Below are 23,661 nucleotides of genomic sequence, written 5' to 3' on the forward strand. Positions count from 1 at the left end.
ACTTATAATTTTTTTAATACTCTCAGTACTCTTTTATTTAATACTATTTTAAACTATAAATTTTAATTATTCATGACTTTATTCTTAGTTATAATTAGTTTTTTTTATTTATTTTATTCTTTTTAATGGATCAATAATTTATATTATAACAAAATTATAATAATAAATTAATATACAAGAATTACACTTACAAATTTCAACAAAGCCAAACAAAAATATTTTTTCTATAAAAAATCAAAAGTAAAAATTTAATAAAAAATATAATTATATATTTAAAATATTTGAATATTAAAAGGACTACAAGCAAGGAAGTAACGGGTAGAATTGATAAAACAAAATAAATTCAATCTTAACGTTGATGTTTAAAGAAATAAAAGCATCCAAACAAAAAGAGGAAGCGTTCAATGCACTCAAATGTGCTTCTTTTCCTTCTAACGCAAAACCAAACACAAACATAAACGTGGAGCCATTTCACTTTGTCGTTTTCTTTCAAAATCTCTCTTCCAAATTCACTTTGTTCCTCCTTTGCTTGTGAAATTCAGACTCTTGTGTACGAGATTTTTTGTCTTTCAACGTTGTGAAGTTCATTATTCACTATATCCTCAGTTTCAGGTCAGTATATAATATGTTAATTAGAGTTACTGTTTTCATGTTAGTTAGAGTTACTGTTTACTGTTTACATATTAGTTAGAATGATAGAGTTATTGTTTATATGTTAGTTAGAGTTATTGTTTACTGTTACATGTTAGTTAGGATTACTGTTTAGTGTTTACATGTTATTTAGAGTTACTGTTTACTGTTTATATGTTAGTTAGATTTTTTTATATTATTGTTTCTAAGTACAATTGATGTTTGATGTTTATAACATGTTAATTAGTATAAGTTATTAGTTAATTGTTAATTAGTTTAGTCGGAATAGTTAGTTTAAATTATGAGTTAAATGGTAATTAGTGGAATAATTAGTTAGATTAGATTAAAAAGAAACATGATTAGTAAAATTTAGTTTTCAGTTATTATTCATTAGTATGTTTATAGAGTTAGTTGATGGCCTCATGTAGTTGGTTTACATTTTAATTAGTAAGTTTATAAACTGATTAAGATGTAAGGTAGACAATTAGTTGTCAATGAGTTATAACTCAAATGGCATAGTCTCTCCATACTCATCTAAGAGGTTGCGGGTTCGAGTCTCCCTATCTTTGGTAAAAAAAAAAAGGTAGACAATTAGTTGGTTTAAATATGTCTTTTAAAAATTTAGTTAACGTGAAAGGAACTGAGTTTATTAGGCTACGAGCATACGCTTTACAGATTGATCAAGTGGTACACTTTTATCACTCTTGTTTATTATATTGTAACAAACATTGAATTTGTAATTTTATGTGTTGACCCTCTTTTATTAATTTTTTTTCCGTTCGGTAGGCGCCTCAGATCTTGCGCATCAGACAGAATTCGATGAGATGCCCGCTTGAGCAGATTAGGCCATATCTTAGGCGAGCTGGGTTTGAGCATGAGGCGTATATGGTGGAGTTCGAGCATTATTGGCCATTGTTGTCGGCGTTGATAGAGAGGTGGAGACCTGAGTCCCACACGTTTCATCTACCATGCAGAGAGATGACTATCACCCTGCAGGATGTGACTTACTAGCTGGGACTCAGGATCGATGGTGATTAAAGAGCATGGTCAGCGCAATTTGGGTGGTTGCGTCAGTTTGCTGCTCTCCTGGGATTAAGGATTACTTTTGTTATAAATGTGTAATGTACAATCAGTTAGTTATTAGAAAATATTACTTTTGTTATAATTCACAACAAAGTTCAAACAGGTTACATGGTACAAGTTATCCACCCTAAAACGACACTTAACACTAATGTCAACTAGATGATGGCCCTCCACCATCAAGAGCGGTACAAGTCCTACGCGTGTGACCAACTTGATGACCCAAACCGCACCTCTTCTCCCTGCTATACTCAACCTCATCCATGTTGTATGAAATCTGGAGCTGACGGGGCGACCTCTCTTCACTCTCATCATCCTAGGATTGAGACAAATACAAGCCCTTTCATAGGATGGTCAATCATCCTCGTGACCTATGGATCGAAACTCTGATTTGTAAACATTGAAGACCGACTCCATGCGATACACAGGATGTACATACCACTTCTAATCATGTCGTGCATCAGAGCAAGCTACAAGAACGTGATGGTAAGGAACATGAAGTGCCTGAAAATACCCACAATCACACTTACCCTCATCAAGTAGCACTTGGTAATTTTGTTGCCTGGACCCAGGCACTGCCGTTAAGTCTTCTACCGTGAACGTAGTCCTTGACAGATCAAACTGGTAAACATTTATAATGTTCACGTGCTTCGAGTTGAATGCACTCCAAGATGTTTGTTGTCATGTAACCAAACCAACGACCTTCATCCGCATATTGTGCCTAATGTGCCTGAGGCATTTCTTTAAGCCAGTTTGTGATTGCTATATTTTTGCCCCTCAGACGGCCAAAATAATGAGCAAACTTCTGATGCGACTTCGAATACGCTCCGTTAACCAGAACCTTTTTCAAGTCCTTATTTTTGAAGTGAGTCATGAAGTTGGCAACAATGTGTCTTATACAAAATGCCTGGAAGGCATGAGGTGGTTTCCATAAATTTTCCTCGATGTTCAGCACAACATTAATTGATTTGTGTCTGTCTGAAATTACTAAGATGTTGGATTGTGGTGTCACATGTTGCTGCAAATACAAAAGAAAGAACGACCAAGCCTCCTTCATCTCACCCTCAACAACGGCAAATTCAATAGGCAAAATGTTTGCGTTGCCATCTTGAGCAATGACCATCAGTAATGTGTCTCTGTATTTACCATATAAGCGGATGTCATCAATGAAAATAAGTGGCTTGCAATACTTGAAAGTCTCAACGCACGGTGGAAACGTCCAAAAAATTCGATGAAACATGATAGTGTCGACTGAACTAGGCCAAGGCTGTGTCACAAGTTGCAACCAAGTACCTAAAACCCATCAACAGTTAGCACATATAGATGATGATTTTATACATAACTAAGGACAATGAAATGATAATTACCAGGCAAGTACATCTACATAGCGAATAACCAACAAGGAAGTTCGTTGTATGACTCCTCCCAATCGCCATATATTCTAGCAATGACTCTCTGCTTTGCAAGTCAAATCTTTCTGTAGGACATCTTGTAACCGAAGTGATTTTCCACACCTCCTTGCTGAATCCTGATGTTGATTGTTGAATCTGCTCTGACCATTGTGAATGTTAAAAGAATAATTAGAATCAAATTAGATCAATTAGTATCATTCGTATTTATATAGCGTATTTGTATATTAATTGTAGGATTCTATGCTTTTATCACTTTGATTCTTCTAGCAGCTATATATACCCCTTGTACATTGTACTTTTTCTCAGACTAAATAATACACAAAATACTTTCTTTAGATTGGTCTCTTATTTCTAACATGGTATCAAGAGCTTAGGGTTTTTTTTCCATGAAAATTTGTTCATAGTCCCCTTATTTTTCTCTTATGACAGTGCTTCTTTGGTCTCGTTTTTCGATCTTCTGGACACTTTGGTTCGACACCGCTGCCACCATCGTGTTCGTCTTTTCGTCCAGATTCCAACGCCGCCAGAATCGCTGCCTGAAGCCGCCGGACGAGCCCTCACGCGCCGCCGCAACCTCGCTGCCCGCCTCCATTGTTTCTTCTTCAGACGCTTCAGGAACCGTTGGATCTTTGTGCCAATTGAACCGTCCAGCAGCCTCCACATGTCGCAACGCCAGGCATCCCAAGAACCAGTGCACGACCCAACCCGATCCGCTTGCTGACCCGCGCTCTAGCTGACGTGGCTGGCATGGCTTCTTGCTCCACTCAGACGATGCCAAGTGTCCTTCCTCTGCTGACGTGGTTGTTGACGTGGTGCTGATGTGGCAGACAAGTGGGACCCTCTCTAAGATTTTTGGGTAAACTCTTTCCGATTCTGCACTTCGATTTCTCATTTTCTGCTCCAAAATTGCCGTTTTATCTCCTCTCTTTCATCTCTGTGACTACTATCATGGAAAAGCCAGATGTTTTTGCTGCCACAGATAGAAAGGGTAAATTCTGTCGAAAATGTAACCGTTCTAGGCACCTCTTCTCCGACTGTCCTTCTGTTGAATGTCACACATGCCACCAAAAAGGTTATATTAGCTACTATTGTTCACAGCTGTTCTGCCATTATTGCAAGCTCTCGATACATTTCATTACTGTCTGTCCTACTCGCCCACCACGTTCTGATCCAGTCAAGTGTCATCCTTGTCCCAACTTTTCCAAGATTGTGTCTGCTTCTGTTGTTGCTGCTACTACTGAATCTACCACCTCTGCACCTTTCAACCCGTCTCCTATCTCTCTATCTGATATTGCGTCTCTTCTTCAGTATCTTCTCTCTCTTTCTGGTAATACCCCTGCTGCTTTTTTGACCCCTATAGGTAATTCTAAATGGTATTTTGACTCAAGTTACTTTAATCACATGTCTTCGTTGCATAATATTTTCTCGTCTCTATCTACCATTACAAATGGACCTTCTGTCAATACTGCAAATGGTTCCCTCTATCATGCAACACACAAGAGTTCTATCTCCCAATCGACTGTTAATCTTCCTGATACTTATTATATTTCCAAAATAAAATTTAATCTTATTTCTGTTGGTCAACTTGTTGATCTGGGTTTTGATGTCACTTTTTCCGTTTCTGGTTGTTCTGTATAGGGGTGGCAAACGGGCCTAAATCCGCCGGGCCGGCCCGCGTAACCCGCCAAAAAAGGTGGGCTGGGCTGAAAAATCGGGACCGCCAAATAGCAAAAACCCGCCTAACCCGCACCGCTTAAACCGCGGGTTTTGGCGGGCTTTGGCGGGGCAGGGCGGGCTTCCCCGCCGAGCTAAGATTTTTTTTAGTGAGGGGGTATTTTTGCAATTTTTTTCCTAAAACCTAACTTTTTCCAACCTAACTTACAAGAGTATGAAGATAAAAATTGAGTGTTTTGAATTATGTTTATGTTATTTTGGAGACAATATTTATAATTATGTTTTGGATTATGTTTATTTTGCTTTGGAGAGAATATTTATACTTATATTTTGAATGAAAATTTGGTTTATAATTATATTTATTAGATATTTATAATTACAAAGACTTTAATGTTTGTAAATATAAAAAATATAATTTTTTATGCCATTAGAAATTATAAATTTATTAATATAGTTGTGAAATTATATATATTACTTAGTAGTTAATAGTAAAAAAAAAAAAAAGGAGCTTTGGCGGGCTTAGCCCGCCAGCCCGCAGTTAAGCGGGGCGGGCTAGGATTCTAGGACCGCCTAATTAGGCGGGGCGGGACGGGCCAGCCCGCCAAAGGGCGGGCTTCTGGCGGGGCGGGGCGGGCTTCCCCGCTTGCCACCCCTAGTTGTGTACAAGATCTTCGGACGGGACAAATCATTGGGACTGAATGTAAGGTCGGAAGGTTGTTTGAACTCGAGAATCTTTATATTCCTCCTGTACCAAATCTCTGTGCTGCTTCTTCTCCCTCTACCCTTCACTTATGGCATCAACGTCTTGCCCATACCTCCTTAGAAAAATTGGGTCCTCTTGTGTCTCATGGTGTTTTGGGTCAGGTTCCAAATGAATCTTTTGATTGCATTTCTTGTCAAACTGCCAAACAACCTACTTTATCTTTTCACAATAATTCCTCTCATGGTTGTTCTCCTTTTGATCTCATTCACTCTGATGTTTGGGGTCCGGCTCCCACTGCTTCTATGGGTGGAGCTCGATACTTTGTCGTTTTCATTGATGATTATTCATGTTTTACGTGAGTTTATTTGATGACTAATCGCCATGAGTTACCTCACATCTATATTAAATTTGCTATTATGATTAAAACTCAGTTTTCTAAGGTCATTAAGGTTTTTTGACGTGATAATGCTATGGAATACCGTGATTCCAAACTCTTAACCTTTCTTGCAAAACGGGGTACTTTGTCTGAGTTTTCTTGTCTTGGTACGTCTCAACAAAATGGCCGAGCTGAACGCAAATACCGTCACATTCTTGACTCTGTCCGTGCAATGCTTCTTTCTTATTCGTGTCCTGAGTGTACTTGGTGTGAAGCTATTATTACTACTGTTCATATTATCAATAGACTCCCTTCTTCTGTTCTTGGTAACGTTACTCCCTTTGAGCTCTTTATCATACCTCCCCAGATTATAGTTCTCTTCAAGTTTTTGGTTGTGTCTGTTTTGTTCTTCTTCAGCCTCATAAACATAGTAAACTTGAACATCGGGCTCGTATATGTTATTTTTTTTGTTATGACACTGAATATAAGGGTTATCGTTGTTGGGATCCTCTCTCTAAACGTATTCGTATATCTCGTCATGTTGTCTTCTGGGAGCATCACATGTTTTCTCTGTTCTCCTTCATCCTTTGAGTCTATTCCTCCTACTCGGTCATCATTTTTCACTAACCCCAATGTTGTTCTTTTCCTAGTCATGATTCTACAGGTTCTATCTCGAGTCACCCTCCACAGCCTCCTGTTCTTCCGCCTTCTCCATCTCCCGATGATTCCATATCGAACGACGATCTTGCTCCTACTGTCATGCCTCCTCCTCCCACTTGTTATTCTAGAGTAAGAAATACACTTCCTTATCTTCTTGATTATCATTATTTTTCTACTATTCTTCATCAACATGAACCTGAGTCATTCTGAGAAGCCTCCACAAATCCACATTGACAACAAGCAATGTAGGAAGAAATAGAGACACTTGAAAAAGCACACACTTGGGATTTGGTTGATTCTCCTTCCAATCAAAAAATTGTGGGAAGCAGATGGGTATACAAGATCAAGACCCATTCTGATGGTTCTATTTACCATTATAAGGCACGGTTGGTTGCTCAGGGTTGTACGCAAGAGTATGGTATTGACTATGAAGAGACATTTGCTCCTGTTACATGTCTTGTAAGACCCATAATTTTCGGAAAAATATAAAATATTATTATGAGTTAATTTTAATTTATTTATTCATTAAAGACTTTATTTTTAGAAATTATTTTATTAAAAGTAATTAAATCAAGTTTTGACAATTAAATTAGAAATTTTACTTAATTTTATAATTATCAAATAATTTTCTATATTTAAATTATGCAGCTAAACAGTTGTAAAGGAATAATAATTTTATACAATTTAGTTAAATAATTGAGATTCTAAAATTTAATACTTTAATTTTATAAATAAAAAAAATTAATTATATTATCTTTAATTTTAAATTAAAGTATTTGATTAAAAGTCAATTAATAAATTAATAATCAAATAACATTTTAAAAATAATTTTAATAGATTAAATTCAGTTTTTAATTAATACTCTATATTCTAATTTGATTAAAATTAAAATAAAACCCTAATTTTTCTACCTTTCCTAAGACTACCCACCACCATTAACCCTCCTTCCCCAAAATCCAATACTCAGCAGCCTCAAACCAAAGAAAGAAAGAAAAAGAAAGAAAGAAAGAAAGAAAGAATGAAAGGGATGAGAGGAGAGGGGAGTCGCGGAAAGGGAGAAGGGGGAAAAGAGGGAGATAGCACCGGTGGGCATCACTGCCACCGTCGCCGTCGCTGTGCCGTTAGGAGGGAGATCCGAGGGAGAGAGAGAGCGTGGAGTTGAGGGAGCAGAGAAGCGCGCCGCCACCTCCAGACGTCGTTACCGCCGCCGTTCGCGAAGAGGGATGAGAGAGGGAGCGTCGCGCCAGCCACTGACCTCGCGTTCGTCGTCATCTTTGCGAGACTCATGCCGTCACCGTCATCTCGCCGTGAAGTCCGTCGCCGCCAGGAATCCGAATGTGAGGAATTAGCGATCGTTGTGTTTGCCTCACTGATCTGCGATTTGTAATTAGCAAGGAAAGCATTAGTTGCTAGGTGGTAGCTAATCCGTCACAAATTATATTTTGCGTCAGATTAGCGATGATTTTATGACTCTTTTGTGGTAGCTAATCAGTCATATTCTTGTAGTGTCCTCAGTCATCCCCAACTGGTGTTTTTTGTGACAACCGCAGTGCTATTCAGATTGCCTATAATGATGTGTTTCATGAATGCACCAAAAATATTAAGAATGATTGTCACTTTGATCGGCAACGTATCCTTATTAATGCTGTTAGTCTCGTCGCTGTTGGCACACTGGACCAGACTGTTGATATCTTCACGAAGGCTCATCATCTGATTCATTTTCGGACTCTGTTATTCAAACTCAAGATGGTATCCTTAGCTCCCACTTGAGTTTGAGGGGGGATGCTAAGAGAATAATTAGAATTAAATTAGATCAATTAGTATCATTCGTATTTATATAGCGTATCTGTATATTAATTGGAAGATTCTATGCTTTTTTTACTTTGATTCTTCTAGCAGCTATATATACCCCTTGTACATTGTACTTTTCCTCAGACTGAATAATACACAAAACACTTTCTTTAGATTGGTTTCTTATTTCTAACAGTGAAAATGTGTTTAGCAATCACCTTTGAATTCAACCTACGATGGTCTTAGTCCATGGATGTTTGCATGCAAGTATGAGGACCATTGTATCTCCTAACCTTCCATTTTTCTTACTTTCTGTGATATGATATGCTGTGCTCCAAGAACAATCTGGCTTGAACTAGATACACAGTACATTATACCTCAACTGGTCACTCTACTATTTTATACTCTACAACCCTTATGACGTTGTACCTCTTAATTGCCAACATGACTTCTTCCTTGTTCTGAAATTGTTGTCCAACCTCGAACTCATTGCTTGGATCCTCTTCGGGACTTCCGTGGGTAAACGACCAATCTGAAGTCATTGCATCAAGATTTAACCCGGAGAAATGATTCGGCCGGTCATATGGTCGAGAAATGGCAGGCTGTGTCAGAGCGATTTGTGTGTCACCGTAATAGTTCATCTTTTCTTCCTCATCACCATCATCAGGAATTTCTGTTGGTTCATTATCAGCACCATCTCCATCATTGGGATTAATTTCATACTGATCCATCATCGGATCCCTGATAGCAGAACTCTCATGACTTTCAACATTATCTTCCATCATGTCAGTATTACCAACTTCAACGTTAGAGCCCTCTTGACTACCTTCAGGTGGCATATTTAGATCGACCATCGTTCTTCTAATATTTCGTCTAACAGCTCCACTTAACGGACTATCGTCGACAGTATCCACAGATGATCCTCGTCCACCCAACTCAACGAGGAACATGAATAATTCCAACAGATGAACATTTGTCCATCGATTGTGCCAGGACCTTATGAGACGTACGTCCTCGTCGTCACGTAACCGATACTTAATTCAAAACAAAAAAAAAACATTTCTCAAAACTGTGGTCTAATAAACACAATAACAACAGAACCAAGACAACTATGACATACCTTTTATAAACATAATACCTTTTATTAACTTAATTAATTAAATTAGCATAAAATAAGAAAGAGATGATCAATCGGATTAAATAAATTAAAAAATATTGCTGAACAAAATAAATGTCACAATAATTATATAACTAATTTGAAAAAAATCAATTCAATCCATTCAAATTTTTATTTAAAATAGAAAATTAAAGATTACCAATAAATAAAAATGAATGGAATATAATAAAGAATAATTTTGGTAGTATAAATAATTAAATTAAATTATTATATACAACTTTTACTTTTACCTTATTATAATTTAAGTTAACATTAATGGTAAAAAACTAATTTTAAATAGCCCTAATTTGTATTTTACAACATAATTAAAGCACAATTCATATTTTTTTATTTTGTGCTTAATCAATATTTTTTAAATTTTTTAGTTAAGTCTTTTGTATTTTATGATTGATAAATTTTTTCTACAAAACACAAATTTGTCATGAATTATTAAAATCATAATTAATTAAGAAAATCAAGAAAAAATTATAAAAAATCAAATAAAAGATAAAAAAAATAGAGTAAAAATTTATTTTGAAACTAAAAATTTATCAATTGTACTAGAAATTCTAAAAATTTATATCTTATTATATAATCAATTTTGTTATCCATTTCAACTTTATTATCTCTTTGTATCCAAAAATATATATAATGTCACACTTATTTTAGAAAAGATGAAACTCTTTAAATACATGGTATAATGTATAATTTAAGAACAATAAGATAAAAAATATCTAAAATTTTATAATAGTATTTGAAATTTCAATGATGATAATACAAAGAGTTTAAATCTACCAAATAAATTCAATAGTTAGCCTTTGTAAGACCCATAATTTTTTAAAATTTTTATTGAGTCAATTTTAATTTAAATTTATTTATTCATTAAAAACTTTAATTTCAGAAAATATTTTATTAAAGCTAATTAAATCAAGTTTTGATAATTAAACTAAAATTTTTATCTAATTTTATCATTAGTGGATAATCTTTTATATTTAAATTATAAAATTAGTAATTTAATAATTTAATTTTTATAAATAAAAAAATTAATTATATTATCTTTAATTCTTATATTAGAGTATTTATTCAAAAATAATTTATAATTGATGAACAAATAATATTTTTATATATAATTTTGTTGAATTAAAATCGGTTTTCAATTATTCTATTATCCCCATTTTTCTTAAATTACTAAACTACCCTAACCCTGGCCTGACCCTAATTTCAAAATACACCCACAAAATTCTAGGCTAAAAAATTTATATATGATTAATTTTAATGTGAAATACAAAAGTTTTTTATTATTTTAGTGTTTTACATAATTGTGATAATAGCACAAAACGTCATTGGGGTTTTATAATAAAAAAAATTTTAATTATAAAAGAATAAAATATCACTGACGTTTTGTAATAAAAAATATTATTTTTATTATTAAAAGACAAAACGTCATTGACATTTTGATAAACAAATATTATTTTAGTTATAAAAATACAATGACGTTTTGTAAATAAGCATAGCAATGTTTAACACATAATTTAGTCCATCATGGAGGATTTCACACTTAGTAATACAATATAAAAGATAAAAAGTTCCAAAACTCTAACCTAACCTCCTTTCCTTTTCTTCCCTAAACACACACACAACCCCAACACACGCACACAGTAAGAAAGAAAGAAACAAAGGGAGAGAGAGAGCGAATAGGAGAAAAGGGAAATAGAGAGAGGAATCCGAGAGAGAACAGAGGAGGTGGAAGGGCTGCTGCCTCGCCGCGCCGTGTCGCGTTGCCGTCCAGCCGCGTCGAAGAAGGAGAGGCATCGCCGTCACCGTCGAATGGGCCAATTGAGGGAGAGTGAGAGATGAACGGGAGAGCTCGCGATGGAGAGAGGGAAGATGCCGCCACTGTACGAGTCGCCGTCGAGCTCGCCGAGCAGAAGCTTGTCGCCGCCATTCACGCATCTATCGCCGTCCGAGGAGCTTCCATGGCCGCTGCCGTCGAGCTCACAAGTGAGAGAAAGAGAGTTCGCATGTGAGAGAGGACGGTGTTGCGTCGCCGTTCGTTGTTGCGCAGCCACCGCCACGCCTTGTCGTCGTCGCCAAAGCCGCCATCGTCGCCACGTCTCACCGCCGAAGGGGAGCCTTGCCAACGCCATTGCCGAAACCAGGCCAGATTCACCGGTAACTGCTTCTTCCTTTCTTGAATTTGTTCCATTTTTATTTTGTTCCGCTATTCTGATTTTGTTGGTGTCTTTGCTGCCACTACTATTGTTGGAGGCTGTCGCGGCGTCGTTAAGGTGCTTCGAAGGGGGAGACACGTGACAAGGAGTTGGAATTACTGCTGTCACACTGCTGCTGAGGGCCAGCCACCGCGCCGAGCTTCTGCCACCGTCAGGTCTACCGTCTGGTCACCATGTATTGCGCAGGTGTAGCCGGAATCACTGCCGGAGCTGCTGCCGCTTCGTTCATCCTTTCTTTTTGCGGTGAGTTGTTTTACTCCAAAAGCTCTTTATTGCTATTTCCATATATGTCGCTGAGGTTTTGTGGCGTTAGTTGCTATAAGATTGAGTTTCGATTATTATATGTTGCGATTAGAGTTGCTGTGATTGCTGCGAAAATGGGTTAGAACTGAGGATGCGGCTGCCGCCGTTGCGGGCCAAGAGAAATCAGAGTTTTGTCACGTAATTGAGTCGCGAACGAGGTATGGGTGCTTTTCTTAAACTCATTTTATTTCAAAAATTATTATAAATCGATATTAATGCAATATATATTTTTGTGATTTCGTAAGTCTTATGGATTGATTTGAGTTGCTTTGGACCATTGTAATTGTTTGTTGTTGAATTATTGATTATTTGAGAAGATTGAATACTTTAGGTTATTGAATGATTTTTGTTAAATTGGTGGTTGCCGAATTGATTTTTTGAGATTTGAAAATAGTTTGATATTGAAAATGAGTCTGAGTTGTTAAAAAGGGTTTGAGACATTGGATTTGGATTGTTGATTTATCGGAAATGATTTCTGAGAATTGAAATTGATTTGAGATATTGGAATTGGTGTGATTTAGAAATGATTTAAAGGAGTTTGAGGAATATTTGGATGGGATTCGAAAAGAGTGGCAAAGTCCAAGTTTTAGGGGAGGTACTACCAAAATTTCTATAAAATTTGGGACTTGTTTGAAATTTTGTTCAGAAAATTATGAATTTAAGAATTATATTATTTTACTTGAATTATTTTAAGAAAATGATAAAGTACTAAATTGGTCCCCTATATTTGTGCATAATCCTGTTTTGGTCTTTAAAGTTTAAAGTGTGTTATTTGAATCTAAAAAAGTTTCATTTAGCTTTAATGTAGTCTCACCCTGATGTTAAAGTTAAAAAATTAATGGAATGTCCTACATGACAGCAGTACAAGAACAAAGTCGATAATCTGGAGATCAAGTACAAGTTCCAAAGTCACAAAATCAACCGTGGATGCATCAATATATGTATTTATCATTCTCCTTAGTTCTATAGAAAATATTTCATTTAAATTGTAAGAAAAATAATAAATAAATGTATTGATGCATCCACGAATGATTTTGTACCTTTGGAGCTTGTACTTGTTCGTTAGATTATCGACCTTGTTCTTGTACTGCTGTCATGTAGGACATTCCGTTAATTATTTAATTTTGACCTCACGGTGGGACTACATTGAAACTAAATAAAACTTTTTTGGATTCAAATAGGACATTTAAACGTTAAAGACTAAAATAGGATTACGCCTAAACATTAAGGACTGATTTAGTACTTTACTCTTAAGAAAATAATGAATTATGTTTTGAATAGAATTCTTGGGAAGAGAATTATGATTGAGATTTGATAATAATGATGATTGAATTTGAAAAGGATGATGAGGATTTATTTTAAAGTATGATTTGTGAATGAATGTATGTTTGTGATACTTGGACAGTAGCAAGTATTGTGGTTTGTCCTGCTTATTCTGGGTCAATGTTTGAGATACTTGGGCAGTAGCAAGGATTGTAGCTTGTCCCGTTTGTTCCAAGTTGAGCTTATAAACACCTACCTAAGTAGTAGCAACAGTAGTGATTATTCCACTTGTTTATGATTGAACGGGTAGTAGCAAGAGGGATTGTGGCTCAGCCCTGCTTGCTTCGCGAAGGGTGTTTTTGTCCAATGTTAGCTACCAGGATATGTCGGAGTTGGCTATATAACCGACAGATGATATCGTCAGCCATAGGACAAACATGTATCATATGCATTTGTATGCTTTGGTTGAGTTTGATTTTTTTTTGCCTAATTGTTAAACTGTTATTAACTGCTATCTGAGCTATATGCTGTAACTGCTATCTATACCTGTGTTTTTTATCTGTTTTGTCTGTGTTCGTTCTGATGTGATACTTTTGAGATTATTGGTGATGAGATGATGATTGTGTTGATTGAGTATGAAATGGGCTGAAGACTGTGATTGGTTTCTGATTGAGTTGTTAGTAAAGTATGAAAAATCAAGCTGGTTCAGCATAGACTTAATAAACCTATACTTGGAATAGGTTGGTCATTCATACAGTCAAGGAAACTGATTGTGATTTTTCTTACAAGAAAAGAAGAGTTTTGGATTTCTGAAAAATTAAATATTGTTTCTTTGAAAAGGTTTTGGATGATTAACAATTGGTTTTAAAAAGATTCATAAGACGAGCGATAATCAGTGCAATCGAAAAATAGTTTTTTTTTTTAAAATATCATCTTATAACAATTCTTAAATCCTCTACTGAGAATCCTTTCGAGGACGATGTTCTCACTCCCCTACAGAAATTCTTTTTTAGTGATAGGTTCAGAAAGCTTTAGTGCGAAGCCACGACCAACTACAGAGCTTTAATGTATATATGTGTTTTCATTTTTTGTATTTAGTTTAGTCCTAGAATTTAATTTCCCCTCGACATTTATTGTTTGGTTATTAGAGGGGTAGGATTTGTGATTGATGAATTGTAAATAAGTCTGTGTATTTATTTTTTTGTGAATATGATATATGACTATGTGATTTTAAAATATAGACTTTTCGCGTTATTAATTAAAGACTTGGTTCATATTTATGAAGGCTCGATATTAAATAAATATAGTAACAAATTAAAGGATTAGAGGTAAGTAACACCTAAACTTTTAATACGATTATGAGGTGTTAAACTAAGGGTATTACACCCTTTGCACGTCTTATTTAAATTTAAAATTTAAAATTTAATTTGTATCTTGGTTTTATAAGGAGATTTATAATTAGAGAAGAAAACAATAAAATCATTAATAATAATAATAATAAAAAAAAAGAAATGAACCTCGTATTAAAGAATGTTAGAAAAGAAATAATGAAGTTCGTAATAATAATAATCATGCTGAGGAATGATGTTGCTACTTTAGGCTTCTAACCTCTGCCTTTGGCCATCGTTTTTTTCTTTTTCTTGCTTTTTTACTTAAATGATCAAGTCATAAAAAAAATAAAAATTCAAGAAAACGAAAACAGCAAGTTCAATAGTAACTATACAAATCAAAATACAAAAGAGAAAACAAACTATTATATGATAGAATTAACATGAGTATATTTCATCATTAAATAAACAAAGTTAACGCAAAACAAAAATACATGTAAAGAGAAAAAAAAGAGTTAAAATATCCAAAGTGATAAAAAGATTATAAAACAATGAATTTTTAATTAAATTAAATTGTATTTATTATTATTAGAAAGGGTAAGAGAGAGCATTAGAAAAGGTTTGTGTATATTCAAGTTGTGTAGAATGATACAATATAAAAGGGGATTTATAGGTGGTAAGAGAATCGAAATAATAAAGACATAATATCCTATAATAATTATTCAGATATGTTAAATAATGTTAATTGATCTAATTGATCCTAATTATGTCTAACATCCCTCCTAAAACTCAAGTGATAACTTGAGTTTGAAACTTATTTGAAACAACTAAATAAAAAATACTTAAATTGATAGAACGAATGCAGATGGAACTGCTTGAAGAAAGCGCAGACAGAACTGTCGGAAGGAAGCGCAGACGAAACTGTCGGAAGGAAGCGTATACAGAACTGCCACAAGGAAGCGCAGACGGAACTGCCGGAAGGAAACGCAGACGGAACTATTGGAAGAGAACGCAGACGGAACTACCGCAAAAGTGGCCAACTTCAAAAAAATTGCTGAAAAGATGGCAAACTGTTGAAAAAACTGTTGAAAAGTGACAAAGTGCGAAGAGATGACAAACTATCGGAAGGTGACGAAAAACATATGGTTTCTCCATGAGAATAAGTAGTGGATGAGCTAATCGGTGAGATTAGAAAAATATCAAAGCATTGACAAAAGAGAAGGAAAAAATGGCACGGAAGAAAAGTATGAAAAGTATGGTGATTTCGCCAAAAGAAAATCAACTTATCCTCCTCAAGGAGGATATAATGACTCTGATACCATGTTAGAAAGGAGAGAGGGAGCAATAAGAAAAATGTTTATGAGTATTCAAGTTGTGTAAAATGATACAATATGGAAGGGTATTTATAAGTGATAAGAGAATTAAAATAATAAAGACGTAATATCCTATAATAAATATTCAGATATGTTGAATAATGCTAATTGATCTAATTGATTCTAATTATACTCTAATAATTATATTCAATTCATTGATATACATAATATTGAATTGTGTGATACTTAAATATCTAATCAAATCACTTAGTTGATATAATTAAGTCAACGTAATGAATTGTATTTAATGAGTTAAAAGAAATAAATTAGAAAATACCCTTAAAAGCATGCGACGTCAACTTTATCATTAATTGCAAAAATCCGATTTTTATATAATAGAATAGATAGATAGATAGAATAGATAGAATAGATTTTTCCTTAATCTATACCTAGTTAAATTACATTTTATCTTTATTAATTGGTTATTCATAGTAGTTGGTATATATATATATATATATATATATATATATATATATATATATATATATATATATATATATATATATTAGTTTACAATTCACACCCACATACAGGGAGTGACAAACGGGTCTAAACATACCGGCTCGCCTCGTGTAACCCGTAAAAAAAGACAGATCGGATTGAAAAATTGAGACGATTACGTAACAAAAGTCTGCGTAACCTATACCGCTTAAACTACAGGTTTTAGCAGGACCGGACAAATTTTCCGATGAACAGGATGTATTTTTGGTAAGGGAGTATTTTTATAATTTTTTTTTTTTTGCCAAAATCCAACTTTTTCTCAACCCGACCCAACCCAAATAACCTATGAAACCCTACCCGCCATAAATCCCTGATTGACAGCCTCCTTACCACTCGACTACTGAGTTACTCCCTGGATCTCACTCCATCCCACTCACAAGTCACAACACAAAGCTTCTCCACCCATAGTCACTCACTCCTCACACTCACAAGTCACAATAGCTGCCGCTGACCTCTCCCAACCGTGCTGCGTCCGGCGCCGTCGCAGTCTCGCACATCCTCACGCTCGCACCTCGCAGTCTCGCACAGACGGCAAAGTCGCACCCAGCAGTCACGGCGCTCCTCGTCACCGTCGCTCCTCGGTCCTCCTGGGTCTTAGTCACCGCCGCTGCTCCGTCTAGCCGTCGTCGCCGCTGATCGTCGGTCCTGGCCATCGGCGATGCTTGTCTGTCCTCTCGCTCTCTGGGTCTGCTCGTCTGTCCTCATCGCTGCTGCTCCTCGCTTCCTCTGTCCTGTTCGTCGGCTCGTCGCTGCTGTTATTCTGAATTTCTGGTATGTTAGTTTTCTGGCTTCGGTTTTAGGTCAGAGATTTAGGTTTGTTTGCTGTGTTTTGTTTTATTTGATAATGGTTGAGTTTTGATTAAATCAGAATTGTTGATACTTGTTAAATCAAAATTGTTGATACTTGTTTTAAAATGGTTATGAGTTTTGATTAAATCTGATGCAGATTCATATGTTGTTTGCTGTTTTTTGTTTTGTTTGATAATGGTTGAGTTTTGATTAAATCAGAATTGTTGATACTTGGTATAAAATATTTTACACAGTTGCTCCATTATATCTGCTCATTGTCACACACTCAACTCTCTCCGACTCTCGTCTTCAGGACCAAAAGCACGTTGCCCTCCCACAACGGCCAACACATCAAGATCGGCCATAAAGGACTTTCAGCGGCAGGGGCCAGGGCGGTGTAGTCAACGGCGGCGCAGGGCTGGTTTGTCGTCAACCACGTGGCGGGTGGTAGGGTCCGGCGGTGGCGTAGCCAACGGTGGTGTGGGGACTGGGTTGATATCAACGGCGGTGGCGTAGCCAACGGTGGTGCGGGGACTGGGTTGATATCAACGGCGGTGCAGGTGGCAGAGGCGGAGGTGGAGGACGGGTGTCTTATATCGGCTGCTGTTTGGTTCGATTTTTTCAAAAAAAATTATACAAACCAATTATTTGTAAAATTTTCGATTTGGTTTGGTTTTTTGGGCTTTACGTAATTTAAACACCGACAACTCTAGCGCCATCGCCTCCCCATAAGACACCTGACTCTACCTTCACCTCTGCCCTGCACCGCCATTGATGCCAACCCAGCCCCTGTGCCGTTGACTACGCCGGCCCCCGGACCCTGCCACCCGTGACGCTGTTGACGCCGCCCCGGCTCCTGCCACCCGCGACGCGCTGACTACGCTGGCCCCGGCCCCTGCCATTGACTTTATTGTTGCTTAGGAGAGCCTTGCAAGTTTGTTTGAAGGTACACTTAACATTCCGAAAATCGCACAATGGTATGTCTTATGTTGGACCTGTTACTACTAATGGATTGTTATCTTATATCAGCCCAATAAAAGTAAATATACATAGCTGTTAGCCATATTTTTCAGCTTAGGGACCATTATAAGAGTGCTAAACTTGCTTCCAAACTCAATTCCTCATGGAATTAACAAAAGTGGTCTTTGGGTATTATTGTTATTTATTATAATATGAATTATTAATCACATTAGAAAGACCAAATTAAATAAAAAAACTAACTATACAAGTCATATTAGAGTCATAAGTAGTGGAAAATTGTAGTCAAAGAATACTAAAAATATCTACTAGAAAAGGGTATTTTCCTCTCTAATTTGTTTTCTATTTTTCCTCTTTCAAAATAGTAGATTAGGTATTTTCTTTGACTGGAATGTGGAAGAAAGTACTCTTTCATTCTAACAAATGCCCTCGTTTTCTTTCCTTGTTTGAGATCAATTAATTGTTCTTGTTTAAAACTATTGCTTCTGTTGTTACTCAAATCTTTCTAAATTCGTTGTTTGTATTTGCACAATTTTCCTGATGTGTTGCTGCATCCATTGATGAGTTCTGTATTCTTAATTGCAGTTTTGCAAGGTAGACCCTTGTTAGAGGTTATGTTTTCTCCTCTTTTGCCTAGTTAGTTTTGCTCAAATATTTTGGCAAATATTAATGGGATCCATGTAATCACATAAATTCTCAACATGGTTGTTCCTGGAATCAAAGGACTCATATATAGTTCTTTAAAATTGGGTAATTTAATATCATTCTTAATTGAGTTTGCCTCTTTATTAATTCTTTTTCTTCCAATTTTCCATTTCTGGTTTTGTTGACTAAATTTTACATATCATCTGATCATGTGGTTTTCTTACCAAACCTGGTTGGAGGTTTACTTCTCGTTTTGTATTGTTGATTTATGACTATTCATGATTAAATGAGTTTGATGCGATCTAGTAGAGTAATTTTTCTTCTGATGTCACTTTACTTGTTAGTTATTCAAATTTAATCAAAGCAATTTGTTTGAATGCATTTTTTTGTTCTTCAAATTGCTTACCTCTCATTCTTCCATCAATTGATTATTACTTCACATGTTTATATCATATATATGTATCATTTGCATTTTTTTTCTTGGGTATCAGATTTAGGTATTATCGATATAGGTGAGTCATGTGATCATTGACATACTTATAAGATATGAGTGCATTTGTTTCACTCTTTCTTTTATATTATAACCCATTATTTGCAGGCCTATGATAAACAGATTCAGAGATCAATTAGCTGTGGGAGAAGTTTATAAGATGATTTTTTTTCTTTTTTTTTTTTTCGTCATGAATCATGGCTCTTATAGGGTAACTAGCATGATTTCATGTTGATTTTCCAGTTTAAGACCACTGGTAACCCCTGCAACTTCTGATTTTGTACCTAAACTTGGATTGAAAATTACTCCATTTGTTGAGTTTTAACAAATTACTCAGGATTCTGATTAATTAGTGGGTATGCTTTATCCTTTTTCCCCCTAATGTTTTCTTTATTTGTTTCTCTCGGATTTCTGTTAATATTTCTTATACTTTTGTTTCTTGAATATCATTTTTTAATAGCTGTTATGGGTTTCCTTATATCAGATGTTATGAGTTTTGAGGTTTAAAATTTATATTTTCTTTCCTTATCTAAATGTCTAAATTATTTGCTGTTTTGGGTTGAGGATTCAGTGTGCTGAGTATGTGGATCAACTTAATGTATTTGATATCATTTAAGGAGACATTTGAGAGAGCACTTACTTTCCTGTTCATCTCTGTGGTCCTATGCAATGCTTGCACGGCAAATTTCGTTAGCTTTTTGGTTTATTTTTTGTCTAAGGTCAGAGTTTCAGGATTCAACATTTTGATGTGCTGGTGAAATACTGGTCCCATTTTATTTTGTTGCCTTTTATATTCAATGAGAATCTCCCTATTGCCTCTACAGAAGGGATCTTTAAACTTAAAAAGTCTATTTTTTGTACGGTTTAGTTTAAAGTGTATTTGTGCTAATTTGTCAATTTTTTTACCCCAAAGCTACCCTAAATTCAGCAAGAAGCCTCCTCTGCTTCTCCGACTGTGTGTTGCCACTTGCCACAAGATCAGTTCACGACTCTCTTTCAAGGTGAATCTCACTGAATGGCTTTATGCTATAATTACATAAAATTTTCATTGAGCAATGTTATATGAGCAACAAAATTTATCACTTTTGACCAACATTTTGCCAATTCTAGACACTATAGACTAATTCTAAACCTTGAACACTAAACTCTAAATTCTAATAGTTAAAAATAAGGTGTTGGCCCAAAGTGTTGGTTAATATTGATAAAAAGTGTTGGGTCTCTAACATTTCTCATCCATTTTTCTTTTCTAATTTCTTATGGTTTTGTGCTATATCTTTTTTCACTATATTATTGTTACTTGGTTGTGATTAATGTTCTATGGTTTTGGTTGAATGAGAACTACCAACTTCACTAGTTTTAGTCTTTTAGATGGCTCTGGCTTTTTATCTTTAACTATTGTATTTTTTGCATTCTAATTTAGTTAAGTTAGTCATGCTCGATAGATTATTTTTAGTTCAATTCTTAGTTCTTTTGGTGTATTTAAATTCTAATCTCATGAATGAAATGGAATGGAATGTTGTAATTTTTTAAGATAGGTAATTCTTTAATTGTAGCTATGAAATAAAAAATGGCATTGAGTTATAAAATTGAGAAAAAGAAGCATTTCTGTTAAAATTTAATATATAATGGACAATTTTTGGTTGGTGCTACATAAGTAATCTAAACACACACTTTCAGTCTTGGTTGGATATGGAATTCTATGATTGTTAGAACTTAGAAGCAAATTTGGTGTAGCCTATGTTGATATTTCTTTTAAGTTTTATCTTTATAGCATGCAAGAAATGAAAAGGGTATTTCATCATCTAGCTTTTCAGTTGATATTTTTTCTTAGCACAATTGATTGATGTCAATCTTGATTTGTGAAATTCTTTGATTAGGATGATGTAGGTTACTCTAATCTTGTTCAATCCTCTATGTCTCAATTTCTTCAGTTGAAGATGTAAGCCTGCCATGTTCAAACTGGTCGTAGTGATGTCACTGAACAATTTCTTTCAGGGTATTGTGAGGCTCAATCCTTGCTTCAAGATTACGGATGGAAATAGTGGCCAACTTTAGAGGCAGTAACGTTTGCATCGGAAGAGACAAGCTCACCGGAAACCACCATAGAGAAAAACTAAACAAGTTTAGGAATGTTGGAATTTTGTTCATTGTAAATTCGTTGATGCTAGAACTCTGTGTGAATATAGTATCCTCTTAATTTTGTTTGTTGATGTGTGAATATATTCGTTCTTATTCCTCACCAATTTGTATGCCCCTGATCTCTTAGCCGCTGTTGGTTTTTGTTGCATATTGGTAGATAGGCCCTAGTTATGTTTTCTCCTCCATGATATCTCATAAATTATCAACGTGATTGCTCCTGGCATGGAAGGATTTGTATATAGTTCTTTAAAATTGGATAATTTAATATCATTCTTAACCAGGTTTGCCTCTTTGTTAATTCTTTTTCTTCCAATTTTTCATTTCTTACCTAACCAAGTTGAAGGTTTACATCTCATTTTGTATTGTTGATTGATGACTATTCATGATTAAATGAGTTTAATTCATCTGGTAGAGGAATTTCTTTTCTGATGTCTCTTGTTATTCAAATTTAAACAAAGCAATTTGGTTGAATGCATTTTTTTTTTCATGAAATGGCCGACGTCATTCCATCATTTGCATTGTTTTGTTTTCTTGGGTATCAAAGTTAGGCATTCTTTATGCAAGTCATGTGATCGTTGACATACTTATAAGCTATGGGTGTGTTTGTTCCACTCTTATATTTAGATAGTGTCCTTTATGGATGTCTACTCAAGACACACTAGCATATACTTGTTAACAAATAAATCTCAAGTATTTTCAGTTTTTAAACAATTTAAAACAACTATGGAAAATCAACTGAACTGTAAAATAAAAACACTACAAAAAGATAATTGAGGTGAGTATTTGTCTACTGCATTCAAAGTTAAGGTGTATATTGTTGAATCAGGACTAGCAATATTCGCCACTGCATCATTACCTTTGAGATTTTGGGATGAAGCTTTTTGTACTGCAGTATAATGCTGCTCCTGATTACAATTCTATGAGGATTTTTGGTTGTCTATGTTATCCACATACATGACCTTTTAATCAACATAAGCTTGAGTTTAGATCAAATCTTTGTATTTTTATTGTCTATGCAATGAATCAGAAGGGATATAAATGTTTGACTAAAAATGGGCAGATCATTATCTCAAGAGATGTCATATTTGAAGAACATGTATTCCCTGCACAAACCTTTTTTAATATTGAACATCTTAAGCAGCACATAAGTCATGCCATACCTCCCTCGGAGAGGCCCCCTATTATTTCTGCTTTACCACCTTCTTCTCTAAATCCCCCTAATTTTCTCTCTCCTCCAAATGTCCCTAGTTCTACTTTTAATTCTAATTTAAGCATTTCAAATGAAGATCCAGATGCATCTACTATTACAACTACTTCAGCTCAGACTACCAATGCAGCACCTATTCCACTCTGATATTCAGATTGAATTAAAGGGAGATCAAAAGAGTTAATCTAGTCATCATACTCAAGGTAACGCTCACAAGATGATGACAAGATCAAAAACAGGTAAAAATATACCAAAGGCACTACAAGTGCATCACTTACCTGGTAAGCAATCTGACACTGATCTATTGCCTAAATCTGTCAAATCTCCATTACAATCTCCATTATGGAAAGGAGCTATGATTATGATTACTGAGTATAAAGCATTATTGCATCATAATACATGGTCTTTAGTTGAAAAACCATGTAATGAAAAGATTGTGACATGTCAATGGGTTTTTGCAGTGAAAAAAAACTCTAAAGGAGAAATAATTAGATACAAAGCTAGATTAGTAGCTAGAGGATTCAGCCAAACAGCAGGGGTAGACTTTGACCAAGTCTTCTCCCCTATTGTTAAACCTGTTACAATTCGAATTATGATTAGCATTGCATTATCAAAAGGCTGGAGAATAAAGCAATATGATTTTCAAAATACTTTTTTCAATGGCCAACTTCATGAAACTTTGGAGTTGATGTGTTCTATCCTACTTTTGAGAAAACTGGTAGTGGATTTGTAGTTTTGCTGTGATTCTGTTGGTATTCCATTGATGACTTTTGTTATTTTCTGTATGCGATGCATTTATTGATCTCTGAGCTGTCTTGACATTTCTTTTTCTGATGTTGGTTTTTAGATTTTCGGACTCTTTTTTAACCAATCGGGTGTATAGTATGTAAGGTTGCGTTTGTGTACAGAGGAGACATAAACAGAGACAATGT

General features: G+C 35.2%; 1 long non-coding RNA gene across 4 annotated transcripts; it reads left to right on the plus strand.

Moving 5' to 3' along the window:
• Window positions 1–11,085: 11,085 nt before the first annotated feature.
• LOC112708078 (uncharacterized) lies at window positions 11,086–21,820 on the plus strand. Of its 4 annotated transcripts, none has more exons than XR_011864988.1 (6): window positions 11,086–11,654; window positions 11,751–11,956; window positions 12,069–12,174; window positions 17,525–18,216; window positions 18,834–20,384; window positions 21,315–21,820. It is a non-coding gene; the product is annotated as an uncharacterized lncRNA (long non-coding RNA). The 4 variants fall into 4 exon arrangements; XR_011864987.1 differs by having other exon boundaries at window positions 17,584–18,216; XR_011864989.1 differs by lacking the exons at window positions 11,086–11,654; window positions 11,751–11,956; window positions 12,069–12,174 and adding an exon at window positions 16,798–17,252.
• The last annotated feature ends 1,841 nt before the right edge of the window (window positions 21,821–23,661 follow it).

Source organism: Arachis hypogaea, chromosome 8, assembly GCF_003086295.3.
Source record: "Arachis hypogaea cultivar Tifrunner chromosome 8, arahy.Tifrunner.gnm2.J5K5, whole genome shotgun sequence".
In the NCBI taxonomy this organism is placed as follows: Eukaryota; Viridiplantae; Streptophyta; class Magnoliopsida; order Fabales; family Fabaceae; genus Arachis; species Arachis hypogaea.